The sequence below is a fragment of the Cucurbita moschata genome, unplaced genomic scaffold, assembly GCF_002738365.1.
Source record: "Cucurbita moschata cultivar Rifu unplaced genomic scaffold, Cmos_1.0 Cmo_Scf00097, whole genome shotgun sequence".
Lineage (NCBI taxonomy): Eukaryota > Viridiplantae > Streptophyta > Magnoliopsida > Cucurbitales > Cucurbitaceae > Cucurbita > Cucurbita moschata.
In genome coordinates, this window is record NW_019268613.1 from 37,197 (window position 1) to 49,439 (window position 12,243).

The following is a 12,243-nucleotide window of genomic DNA, read 5'->3' on the forward strand; positions in this document are numbered from 1 at the left end:
TACAGAATAGGTTTAAGAATAAATAGGTGATTGAGTGAGACCGATCCGAGTTTACCTCCTTCCGGTCAGGGCATAGACGAAAAGGAGCGAGCTTCCCTTTCTTACAGGGAAAAGAGTAAGTAAAAGAGTGAAATCCGGAAGGGAGAGAAGCAAAGCAACGAGACCGTAAGCTTTACCGAGTCAAAGAATAGTTCAACCCTTACGAGGGGAAGGAGTCTTTGAAGGGACAAGAGCGAAGCCGAGGTTCAGGTTTGAGGTTGATTCTTCTTTCTGCCTATGTGAAAAAGTTCAATCTGGCTGACTAATAAGGAGTTACAATGAATGAATCTTTCTCTGGTTGAGTAGCGAAGGTCATATCGGTGAAGGAGTGAAAGAAGGAAAAGGAGTTCAATCCGGTCACTGTCAGGGAATAGAAGCGAAGGGGAGAAGCCAAGCCAGCCCATTTTACCTCCTTCAGTCTCTCTTATTAATAAGGAGGAGTAGAGTCTTGACTTGCTTGAAAGAGAAGGGCCGAGAATTAATAAGGAGTCTTTGTTTACAGTTCAAGAAAGGAGAAGAGAAAGAAAGAATCCATTAGCAGGTTGACCTTGGTTATTGTTCGGGAAAGAATAACTCACACTCACTGATGGTCAAACAATAGAGTCAAAGGGGCGAAGACATGAGACCGAGTTGGAGTGGAGAGGTTCAGCCGTACGTGAGGAGAAAGATCCGTTCAAGAAGAAATAGGTATAGGAGAATGAATCTTGCTTGATTTGAGCAAAAGAGTTTTTGAATAGTTCAACCCTCGGGAAAGAGTGAAATCTGTCGAATGAATCTTGCTTGAGTTCAGTGTTTACAGGAGGAGAGTCTTTGGGGAAGGATCAAGAAGAAATAGGTTCAGTAGTGATTGAGAAGAGAAAGAAGGTGAGTTCAGTAGTCCAGGAGCGAAGCCTTGAGACCGAGTTTACCTCCATAAATAAGGCAAGGGAATAGAATGAAATTGGGAAACCGAGTTTACGAGGTGAGAGGTCATGAGCTGAACTTTCTGTTCACTCTCATTCTTGCTTCTTTCTTACAGGAGAGTAAAAGAGTGAGTTCAGTAGTTGTTCAGTCTCTTTCTTTCATTTCTTTCGTCTTTACTGACTCTTCTTTCTCATTAATAAGTAGGTTCAGGTTCAGTAGCTGCTTAGGTCATGTCGGAAAAGAAAAGGAGTGAAAGAGTGAAAGCAAGCCAGTTCCTTACAACCCAGCAAGCAAGAGGAGCCCGAGCAAGCAAGAAAGCCTGTTCCGTAAACTCTCTCTCTCGAATGAATAAGGAGTTTAGACTGGCTGTTCCGTCGAATGAATCTTTAGTCTCCCTTCTTTCTCTTCAAAGACTGTGAAAAAGGTAAAGGGGCGAAGGCCGGAGACCGACAGGCGAAGAGACGAAGGCACTCGAACTATAGGGAGAGGGGTGAAGGAAATGGAATTGCTTTACGAGGTTCATGGGCAGGCAGGTTCCGGTTTTCACTTTCTTCTTCTTATCCAGCCGAACAAATTACCTCCAAAATGGCCTAAAAAATAGGGTAAAGCATCAAGAAAATCATTATTGGTCCTTACAGTCGAATGAATAAGGAGTTGAGGATTGACGACTTCCCCTCAGGTTCCAGAGAAAGAAGAAATAGGTTCCAGAAGGATTGATTTCATATGCTTAACCTTGGAAGGTTCATGAGCTTCTCTTTCTTGACTTCCTTAAAATGCAATAACTGAACACTCTTTAGTATAGATAGTCATATTCCCATCAAAATTCCTTCCTTAATGACTTGTTACGGAAGAAAAAGAGAAGAGAAAGATCAGTAGCGAAGCCAGCCCCTTTACCCTGAAAGCAAGAAGGAAAAGGTTTGTTTGAGGTTTAGTCTTTCAAGCGGAAAGCAAAGAGAAAGAGAAGTAGTTCAATCCTTGTTTACAGTCAAGGAAATAAATTACCTACTGAACCTATTTAACGAGGAACATCAGGGAAGGTCATATCGGTGAAGGTGAAGGAGAATGAAAGAAAATAGCTTGACCTCGTGGTTATAGTCGGGGTTTCGCTTTCGTATTTCCTTGAAACACTTTCTTTTTCTTCTTCAATCAATCGTCCTCTCTTCTTTCTTTCACTCTAAACTCCTTCAATCTGGTTCATGAAGTAGTTCAGGATCATGCATGCATCTTTCTTTTTACTGTGAAAGAAGAAATAGGTGAAGGAGAAGGAGCAAAGAGAAGAGACCGCGTTCAATCTGGTTCGTTCAATCAATCAGGAGAAGGAATCTTGAGGATCAGATCAAGATCAGTTCAAGAATAAGGAAAGGGAAGAAGAAGCCGCATTCCATCCTTCTTTACAGTTCGTTCAAGCAAGGGAGAAGTCAAGGAGGAGCGAAGCTACGAGACAAAGGATAGATAGGTTCAGGTGTAGGATCATAATATAATTGCTTTAGAGTTCCATCAGGGAGAGGGAAGAGGAGAATACGCTTTACCGAGTGAAAGAAGCTCGAGCGAGACAAATACATGATGACTGACTCTCTTTTTCTTTTACCGACTAGAAAGGTGAAGTAGCTCTTTTTCGGTTGATTCTGCGCATCTTACTGTGAAAGAAGGTGATGGTTCAGGAGCGAAGACTCAGACAGAGGGAAGGAATAAAAGAAAGCTAAAGCAAGCTCGCCAAGGTCAGGGAAAGGAGTTCACTCTCATTAATAGGTTCAATCCGGTTCAGTAGTGATTCAGTTTACCTCGTTCAAGAATCAATAAAGAAGAGCGAAGACGAAGACAGAGTAAAGGAATAAAAGAAAGCTAGCTCACCAAGGTCAGGGCATATCCATTCAGGAGTTAAAGAAAGGACAGGACAAGTGATTGAGTTCAGTTTAATAAGGAGATTGCTCTTGCATTTGATTCGTCGTTTACAGGATGATTGAATATGAATAGACTCGACAGGAATATCTGATTCTATTCTGACTGATTCTTTCATTCTCTTCGTTTACTACCCCGGAGCTAATCTTTCTTCAATCAGGTTCAGCTCAGGTAATATCTATCTATCTATTTATCGGTTCAGGAAGAAAGAGACTTACAGAAATAGGTTCAGGTCAGGTAATATCGGAGGAAAATGAGTTCGTAGCTTCTCTTTCATTTGATTCGTTTACAGTTCAAGAAGGAAATCTTTGTCTTTTTTCTTCTTTGCTGCTTTACCTTGTTCAAGAAGAATCGACCTACCCTGTTCCATCTGGTTTCGGTGAAAGAGTGAAAGAGGGTTCAGGTTCAGTAGGTTAGGATAATTAATCGATAGTCTTTGTTTACAGTTCTTCAAGGGAGAGTCAATTCTCATTAATTAGTTGCTTTACCGACTCGTCAGGAGAAGTAGCGAAGGTCATATCGGGGCAGCAGGGGCGGCAGGTTCCGGAGTCCAGCATTGAATGAATTTACTCGACTGTAAAGGAGGGAGAAGGGTCATGAGCTGATCTTTCTTTCTCTTCGTTTAAAGGTTCTTCTTCTTGCATTCATTCTCTTCTTCATTCATTTACTAACCCACCACCCGTAAAGGTTCAATCTGTCTCATCCAACTTACCTAGTTCAACCCTCGTTCAAGAAGGAGAGAATATGCTTTCCCTTACAGTTCCAGAAAGGAGAAGATCCAGAATCAAACACCTATTTATACCTCAATAAATAAGGCAAAGGAATAATAGAGGTTAAGGAACGAAGCTACTCGACGAGAAGGGTAGAGGAGCGAAGCTACACTCGCCCGATAGGTTAAGGAGTTCCATCTATCTCATTCATCTTTCTTACTTACAGGTTCGTTCAAGCAAGGGAAGGGGGAGGTGTTCAGGAGCAAGCAGAACAGACCGAGTTTAGTCAGTAGTTGAAGGATCAAGATCAGAGCCCGAGCTAAGATTCCCTGTTTACACCGATAGCTGAATCACACTTGAATCAGTTGAAGGAGCGAAGCTGTGAGACAAAATAAATAAATAAAGCGAAGGCAATGCAATTGTGAGACCCGTAGGGCGAAGGAGTTCAAGCTGTGAGACCGGCGAAAGAGTTCATCATCATTAATAGGAGTAGGAGTAGGAGTAAGTATGGGGAGGAGTGAAAGAAAGAAGGAAGAAGACGACCTCGTTTACTGTTCGTCTTTGAAGGGAAAGAACAATCACTAATATCGGGTCGGGTTCTTCAAATAGCGCTTTACCTAGCCTAGTAAAAGAGTTAAAGAAGGAAAAGGGGCAGGGGCGAAGCCCTGAGACCAAGAGGCGAAGACACTTTACCGTACCCGGCCGGTGAAGGGGCAGGCTCAGTCCTGATCAAGATCAGTTAAAGAATGAATCTTTAGTCTTGACTTAATAATCAATTACTTCCACTACATTTTATCCAAAAAAAAATAGGGAGAGGATAACATTTTATCCCAAAAAATAGAGAGAAGATAGCTTTTTTTTATTAATGGTTTTTACTGTCTAATTCTTGAAGAGTCTTTCCTTCCGACAATCAATAGGTGAATGAATAAGGTAAAGAGGATGATTGAATGAATAAGGTAAATAGGGTCAGGGAATATCGGTTCAGTAAATGAAATTGTTCAACCGAGTTTACGAGGGGTGAAGCCCTGAGACCCTACGAGCGAAGAGGTGAAAGAGCTCGACCGAGAGGGAGAGGGGCAGGAGCGAGGCTGTGAAACCTTAGGAGGAGGTTCAGGGTCAGTCGCTTCTCTTTCTTCTTCTTCATTTTCTTCTTCTGCATCTTATTATTACATATTCCCGTAGTAACAACTATATAAAACGTTGATTTGACAGTGAAAGAAGGTGACGGATCAAGAACCAAGCAGCTCGACTCGAAAAGGGAGGATTTCTTTTCTTTACTATCCTGTCAAGTTCAGGGAAAGAAGGGAATAGCAGGGCAGGGGAAGAAGGGTTTCTCTTTGATAAAGGTTACGGAGTTCAATCTGGTTCCGGTTCAGGTTCCGAAGGAATATCTGATTCTGCCTCAATCTTTCCTTTCTCTAATTCTGCATCTTACTCAATCTTTGCTTTCTCTTCTTCTTTCATTCTCGTTCTCGTCAGGTTAAGAAGCCAAACATCCTTGAATTTGTTTACGAGGGAGAGTAAAAGAGTGAAATCAGTCTAATGAATAAGGAGTTGAGGATTGACTTCTTAATTACCTCGGCCCAAAATACCGGGTTTGATCCCAAAAAATAAGGGAGAGATAGAAGGAATCTTTCGGATTGACTTACAGTTAAGTCGAATTTCTTCTTTCACAGTAAAGGTTCCGTTCAGGATTTCATTCATTCATAAGGGAAATGGGTGACGGTTCAGGAGGGAAGACGAATAAATAGGTGATTGAGCTGCTGCAAGGAATTGACTCGCCCTTCTTTCATTCATAAGGTAAATAGGGGAGGGGCGGGAAGGTCATAGAGGTTCCGGTGTAGGTGATTGAGCTCCGCAATGAAACCGATAGGATCATGAGCTTGACCTTCTTCTTTTCTTAGAGTCGAGTAAAAGAGTGAAATGACAGAAAAAATAGGGAATAGCGGGGAAGGGGCCCCACCCACAAACAAGACTAACAGCAACAGAACAAACAAGAACGGAAACCCTTACATTCAGACGGGAACAGAAAGGAGCGGACAGCGGAAAAACAAAGACCGCATATACCCAACAAACAAAAACACACCCCAAGCCTCGAAACAGAAAGATTAGACAGACCAACCACAACAAACAAACAAAGAACACCCAACCCCTACCCCTAATCAGATCTATCCCATGTGTCCTCCTTCCCGCAGTTTGCCAGTTCGATTCGGTATCGAATACATACCTTCCTCCGACGTTGGGTTAGCCTCTATTTGAGGCAACACTTCCGACAAATACAAGAGACGGGAATTAGCCACAAAATACCCTTTTTCCAAAAGCAGAGGCCATGTTCTCTCTTTCGTACGAACAACAGAACTAAATGACCCAGGCTCACCAACCCTTTCCTCCGCACTTCGGGGAACTACAAGTTGCAGTGGCCATACCGCCTATCCCTCCCCTGCCTCATTTCGGTAGATAAAGTAACCCAGGGTTTCCTCTTTCTTGAACAGGCGCTTGTGAGGAATCGACAGATACTCACCTCCCCTTTCCATTAGGAAACTTTCATTACGCCCCCTTCCCCTATTCTCTTGAAAGGATCCACAAATGGAAACTCAGAAGGACCCACCACAGACTCTACACTCTCCTTTTTCTTCAATGGGATCATAGCAAAGTCGAGTAAGGAAAACACTCCTCCTGCCTTACGAAAGCGGGTCTCCAAAAGACAGCAACAGAGCACCGGACGAACTCTTTTAGCTTCATCTTCCTCCCCCCAACCGAAAGGCCTTCAGTTGACGGCCGACACAGAGGGACAGAAGCGAACCCTCCCTTGTGAAAAGGTACCCATCCTCCAGCGAACCCGCACAAGACGACCTTCTTTCCAGGTAACCCCTTATCCCACTCCTTCCCTCAATAACTTGTCCCAATTTATTTATGAACTGTAAAAGAGAACTACTCCTTTTATTCATTTCCTACCCCTATTACCATCCGACACACCAGGGGACCCAAGCGACGAACCTTTACCTGAAAAACCTGATGATTCAACCCCAGAGCATTCTGCGCGAAGACTCCTTATTCATCAGACAGATTGAACTCGTAAACTATCTTTCTCCTGCCTTCACACCTATTTCTTCTTTCATTGAACTGTACAAGGATCCTTCATCTTGTCTTGCTTTCGGCTTGATTCTTGAACTGGAAAGAAAGGTTCTTCAAATAGCTTGACTTACCTCCAGAAATAAGGGAAGGGAAGGGAATACAGGGTCCTCTTCAGTCGCTTCTCTTTGGGCTGGCTTGAATTCCCCTCAGCCGGCTTCTTTCTTGCTTGCTTTCACTCCTCTCCTGTAAAGCAGCTAATTCATTGACTCGACTGGCAAGTTCAGGGAAGGCAATATCGTATAAGGAAAAGAAAGGTGCGAAGGAAGCCCATTTACCGAGTTCCATCAGTCAAGGGTGAATGAGTCAGTAGCGAGAGGTTCATGAGTTTACTGTTCCAGAAGTTAAGGTCATATCGGAAAAGAAAAGGTGAAGCAGAGTTCATTCTCATTCCTTTTACCGACTCGAAAGAAAGGCTCAGTCTCATTCTTCCTTGTTTCCCGTCTTGACTTTAAAAGAACTAGAACATGGGGCAGACAGTGGAATATCCTGTTTACGAGGTTCATGAGAATGAATTCATCCATCCTTCTTACAGGCAGGAGAGGAAAAGAGTTCCATCCGTATCATTCATAAGGAGTCTTGATCTTCTTTATACAGTGAATCAATAGGTTACGGTTCCAGTAGTTCATGAGTTTGGTTACCGAGTGCAAAGATATAGTGAAAGAATAACAAACTATAACTGAGAATAATAGAGGTGAAGGAAGAAAGAGACCTAGAAGGCAAGGAAGGTGAAGGAGAGAAGCCTATCTTACCTCGTGAAAGAAGGAAAAGCCGAATGAGTCAGTAGGCAGGCAGAGGTTGGTTAATAAGGTTACAGTGAAAGAAGGTTGATGAGTAAGTAAGTAGAGTAGGGAGAGGAGTTAAAGAAGCAAACAAACTGAGATAGCGAGCGAGCTAGCTTGTCTTTCAATAAAGAAAGAGGAGCCCGGAAGGAGTTAGTTTACAAGCAAGCAAGAGAGTCCATTTAATCCTCACTTTACCTAGTGTAAGAATATAAATAGGTGTTCAGTAGTTAGTTAAAGAGTTTCCCTTACTGTTACAGAATAAATAATAATAGGTTCAAGAAGAATGCATCTTGTTGAGTTTCGTCTTGACTTGATCTTTGGCTTTTACCTACTGTAAATGAACAAGAACTGAAGGGGGAGGGAATGGGAAGAGCAAGGAGCGAGGTGCAGGAGAATACGCTTTCTTTACCTTGCCTTGTCTTTGAAGGAATAAATAGGCAAAGAAGGAGTGAAGGAGAATTTCTTAATAAGTAGGTTCACCTTCCAGTTCTGTCGAATTAATCTCGATCGGGAGTATTGATCTTTTACTGTGAAAGAAGGGAGAGTCTCATTAGTACAGTTCAGGGACAGGCAATGAATTAGCAGCTTTACCGTACCTATGAGTGAAACACTGAAATGACCTTTTTCTTTAATAGGGAGAGGCTCATTCATCTTTCTTCGAATAACGACCAATCACGGAACAAGGGGCGAAGCAAGCCTATTTACCTCCCTCGTTCAATTAGTAAAAGGTTCATGAGTTCACTCTCATTCATAAAGAGTTCAGTCTTAGTTTACCGGTAAAGAATAAAAGGTACTTACACGAAAAAGAGTGAAATCAGGGACAAGTTCAGGAGAGAAGCCAGGTTACGGTTCAGTAGCAGGAGAAAGAAGAATAAGTAGCTCAACTGTAAAGGGCGACAAAGGTTCTTCAAATAGCTTGCTTTACTTCCTTCATTCAATAAGGGAAGCGAATACAAGGAATACTGGTTCCGGTTCATGAGTTGATCCTTCATTTGAACGAGTCTTGAAAGCAGGAGAAAGAAGCAGAGGAGCAGGTTCAGGTAATATCTATCGGGACAGGGGCGCAGGTTCATGAGCAAATCCGTCTTTCATTCTCTTCTTCTTTCAATTAATTCTGTAAAGGTGAAGAAGGAGATTGATAAAGGTTCTGGTTCTGGTAATACTGGTTACGGAGCTCAGCTGCTTAGGTCATATAGGTTCAGGCGGGAGCTTGCTTCTTTTCTTTTACCGTAGAGGCTCATTCATCTTGAGTTGAGTCTGATGTATCTTGTTCAGGTTCCGAGTGTCTCATTAATATTTCATCTCCTTTCTTGCCTTCCTGTTCAGTCGCTGCAAGGAATTGACTCTAATGTAAAGGGTCGGGTTTCACTATCTCTTTCTTACTGTACCGTAAAGGACTGATTCTGACTTTTTCATTCCCTACTCGGCAGGTTCCGGTTCTCAGGAAAAAGACTACTAGTTGCCGATTACCGAGAGTTCAGTCTTTCAAAATAGAGTGCAGCTAATTCATTGTCTTCTTTCACTGTAAAAAAGGATAGTCACAGGTTCGTTCATCAGTAGTTTAGGATTGAATGACTTTCCTCTACAGTTTCCCTTCTTTACTGTTCAAGAATAAGGAAGACTGACTGACAGGAATAGAGGTTAATTAGTTCCGGCTGTCTCATTAATTACAGGCAGGAAAGAGCGTAAAAGAGTGTTTGAAGAATAGCCCGTCCTGGTTCCTTCAGTAGTTCAGGCAATGGGATTGTTCAACCAACAGGTTCATGAGTTTACCCAGTTCAAGACAGAAGAGGAATCGGAGAAAGAACCAAAGAAAGACCTCTTTACATCCCCCAAAGGTTCAATTGCTCTACTCCTTAGTGAAATCAGTACAATACCGGGTTACTATCATCTTCTTTATCCGCGCAAAGAAAGAAAGAAAGAACTCACTCACTTTTTCTTAGTGCTTGTAAGACCAATAAGGGGAGCAAAGCAAAGGGAAAGGAGTTAAGGAGAATTTCTTAATGGTGACGAGGTTCATGAGGTCAGTTCCTAAACTAGCATGAATCGAGCGAGAGGCTTTACAGACAGTAGAGTCAATTCATTAGCTACTGAATGAACCCACCCATTTACCCAGAGAAAGAAGAGGGCAACCCCAGCGCAAGACGAAGAAAATCAAAGCAAAAGGAATAAGAAGAGACAGACCTAAAGGATAGGAAAAGGTGTAGGCAGTATTATTCATCTTTCGATAGTCTTTGTTTACTGTTCCTGACTAAATAGGTAGAGGTGAATGGAAAGTCAATTCCTGCTTTACCGAGTGAAAGAAGCAAGAGGAAAGAAAAGCAAAGAAAAGATTCCAACCCGAAGGGGGGTCATGAGCTCTCGTGGCAGGCAACCAACCACTGACCCTTTTGACTTACTGGCTGAATGAATAGGGTGTAGATCATCTTCTTTATCCGCGCAAATAACTGACTTACACTTAGTTCTTGTAAGACCAATAAAATAAGGGAATCTCAGCCGGGAAACCCATAGAATAGGGAGAGGAGTTAAAGAGAATGAATCAATCTTGCTTACAGGGGGCAGGGAGAGTCAATTCATTAGCGGCCTTCCTTTCCTTCCCTTGTTTACGAGCGAGGTGGAATAAATAGGCTCAGTAGGTCACAGTAGAATGAATTTCATATGCGAGGGAAGGGAGAGTCATTAGCTACTTCTTCTTCTTAACCTATTTACCTTGTTCAAGAGTGAAATCAGGTTACGGGTCAGGAGAGAATGAATCGGAGAATGCATCTTTCGGCTTGCCTTCCTAGTCCAGATTGAATGAATCTTGCTTTCCACTTTACCCGTTCCCACTTGTTCAAGACTAAGTGAAAGAAGTAATAGTCCAGGAGATGAGGTTACAGTGAAAGAAGGAGAGAATATCCTCGAATTCATCTTCAGTCTTGACTTATGAATTACCTACCTCGGGAAAGAAAAGATCAGTTAAAGAAGAAATAGGTAGAAGAGGTTCAACAGAATGAATGAATTTCATATGCATCTTCAGTCTTTTCTTACAGTTCCTTCAATCAGGGACAGAAGACAGACAATATGCCAGTTCAGGCGGGAGGGAGAAGATCAAGAATCCATCTTTCGACCCTTCTTTACAGTGATGAAAGAATACAGAAGTAGGTTCAGGGGAAGTAAGTAAGTAGTTCTTCAGCAGAAGTAATAAGGAGTAGTTCTCTTTTACCGATTCAAAGAAGGAAAAGGGTTGCCAGTTGACAGTTCCTCAAATCAAACAAAGAGCTACTTAACCAACCACCTACCTATTTACCTCTTTCAATCAGGGACAGGAGATAATATGCCAGTGAAGGAGGGAGAAGGAATAAGGAAAGGAGGGAGTCTTTGGTTACAGTGAAAGAACCAACCCACCCAGCCAGCAGTGAGACGTGAAGAGGAGAGGAACAGCGAGACATGGGGACGAGTCATATCCGAGTGAAGGAGATAAGGAAGGAAGAGAAGAAGTCTTGACTTCAAACACTTTCTTTGGAAGGAGAAAGAATATGTATGTATGTATGCTTTACCGAGGTTCATGAGAGAAGCAAGCAGCTTGACCCAGTTCAATGAAAGAAGGGAAGGCACAGGTGAAGAGAGAGGCAATGAATTAGCTACTGAACCTAGTGAAAGAATAGTGATAGTGATTGAGTTCCATCAAGATCATTCTCTTCGATAGTCTTGACTTTCTTTTTCAGGATCAAGAGCAGTTGAAAAATCTAGAGGGTCAAGAGGTAAGTTGCAGTGAGTCTTGCAAGCGGAATCAAAGGAAAGAACGAGGTCAATCAAACACCTATTCCATTCTATTCCATTTATTTACTACCTTATGAAATGAAAGAAAGAAGACTAAAGAGGAGAAAAGCAACTCGACCGTAAAATAGCTTTACCCATTTAGAAAGAATGAATGAATCTTGCTTTCCGCTTTACCTTGTTTACAAGCAGGAGAGTAAATGCCATGCGTCTCATTCTTGTTGAGTCTTAGTTTACAGTTAAAGAATCCATAGGCGAAAGAAGGTGATTGAGTTACAGGATTGAATAGTCAGTCAGTTCCGTCTCATTCATAAGGAGGTCAGTCTGGTTACAGTGAATAAATAGAATAGGAAGGGAAGAAAAGGAGTTCGTTCCACATCAGGATCAGAAGTAATAGTACGGACAGCCAAGTCAGGAGGTTGCAGTGAATAAATAAGAAAAGGAAGGAGCGAAAGCCACTCGACCAAGAGGGAGAGGAGCGAAGCAACGAGACAAAATAAAGCGAAGGCAATGGAGCAAACAGACTGATAGGGAGAGAAGCGAAGCGGTGAGCCCGAGTTTACGAGGTGAATGAGTGAAAGAGCGAACAATAACTGAACACTGTTTAGTAATATTCCCATAAAAAAGCTAGCTTGACTTCCTTAATGAAAGAACGAAAGAAACAGAGACTAGAATCTAAAACAAGGGGGAAGGAGCTTGACCTTTTCTTACTGTTCCATCTGTCTCATTCATAAGGAGGGAGTGCTTGTTTACAGGAGAGTCCTAGAACAAGAACTTCTGGTCATAGAGGTTCAGGGTTGAAGCAGCTTTACCAACAGGGGAGGTTCAGGGTAAGTAGTTCGGGAGCGCAGCAACGAGACGAGAAGAGGCTCAGAAATGGAATTGCTTTACCTACTTCCGGTAATACAGTATAAGGAGTCTTTCATTCAGTAGCGAAGGCTCCGGTTCCAGTTCATGAGCAAACAGACCTACAGAAATCAGTCCAATTAAGTAAGGAGAAAGACAAGAAAAAGAAT

The 12,243-nt window shown here is 42.4% G+C and overlaps 1 long non-coding RNA gene across 1 annotated transcript; it reads left to right on the top strand.

Annotated features, from left to right (window-relative positions):
* Positions 1-4,204: 4,204 nt before the first annotated feature.
* On the top strand, positions 4,205-11,813 carry LOC111439588. The gene is made up of 3 exons (XR_002709818.1): positions 4,205-4,245; positions 10,941-10,947; positions 11,759-11,813. It is a non-coding gene; the product is annotated as an uncharacterized LOC111439588 (long non-coding RNA).
* The last annotated feature ends 430 nt before the right edge of the window (positions 11,814-12,243 follow it).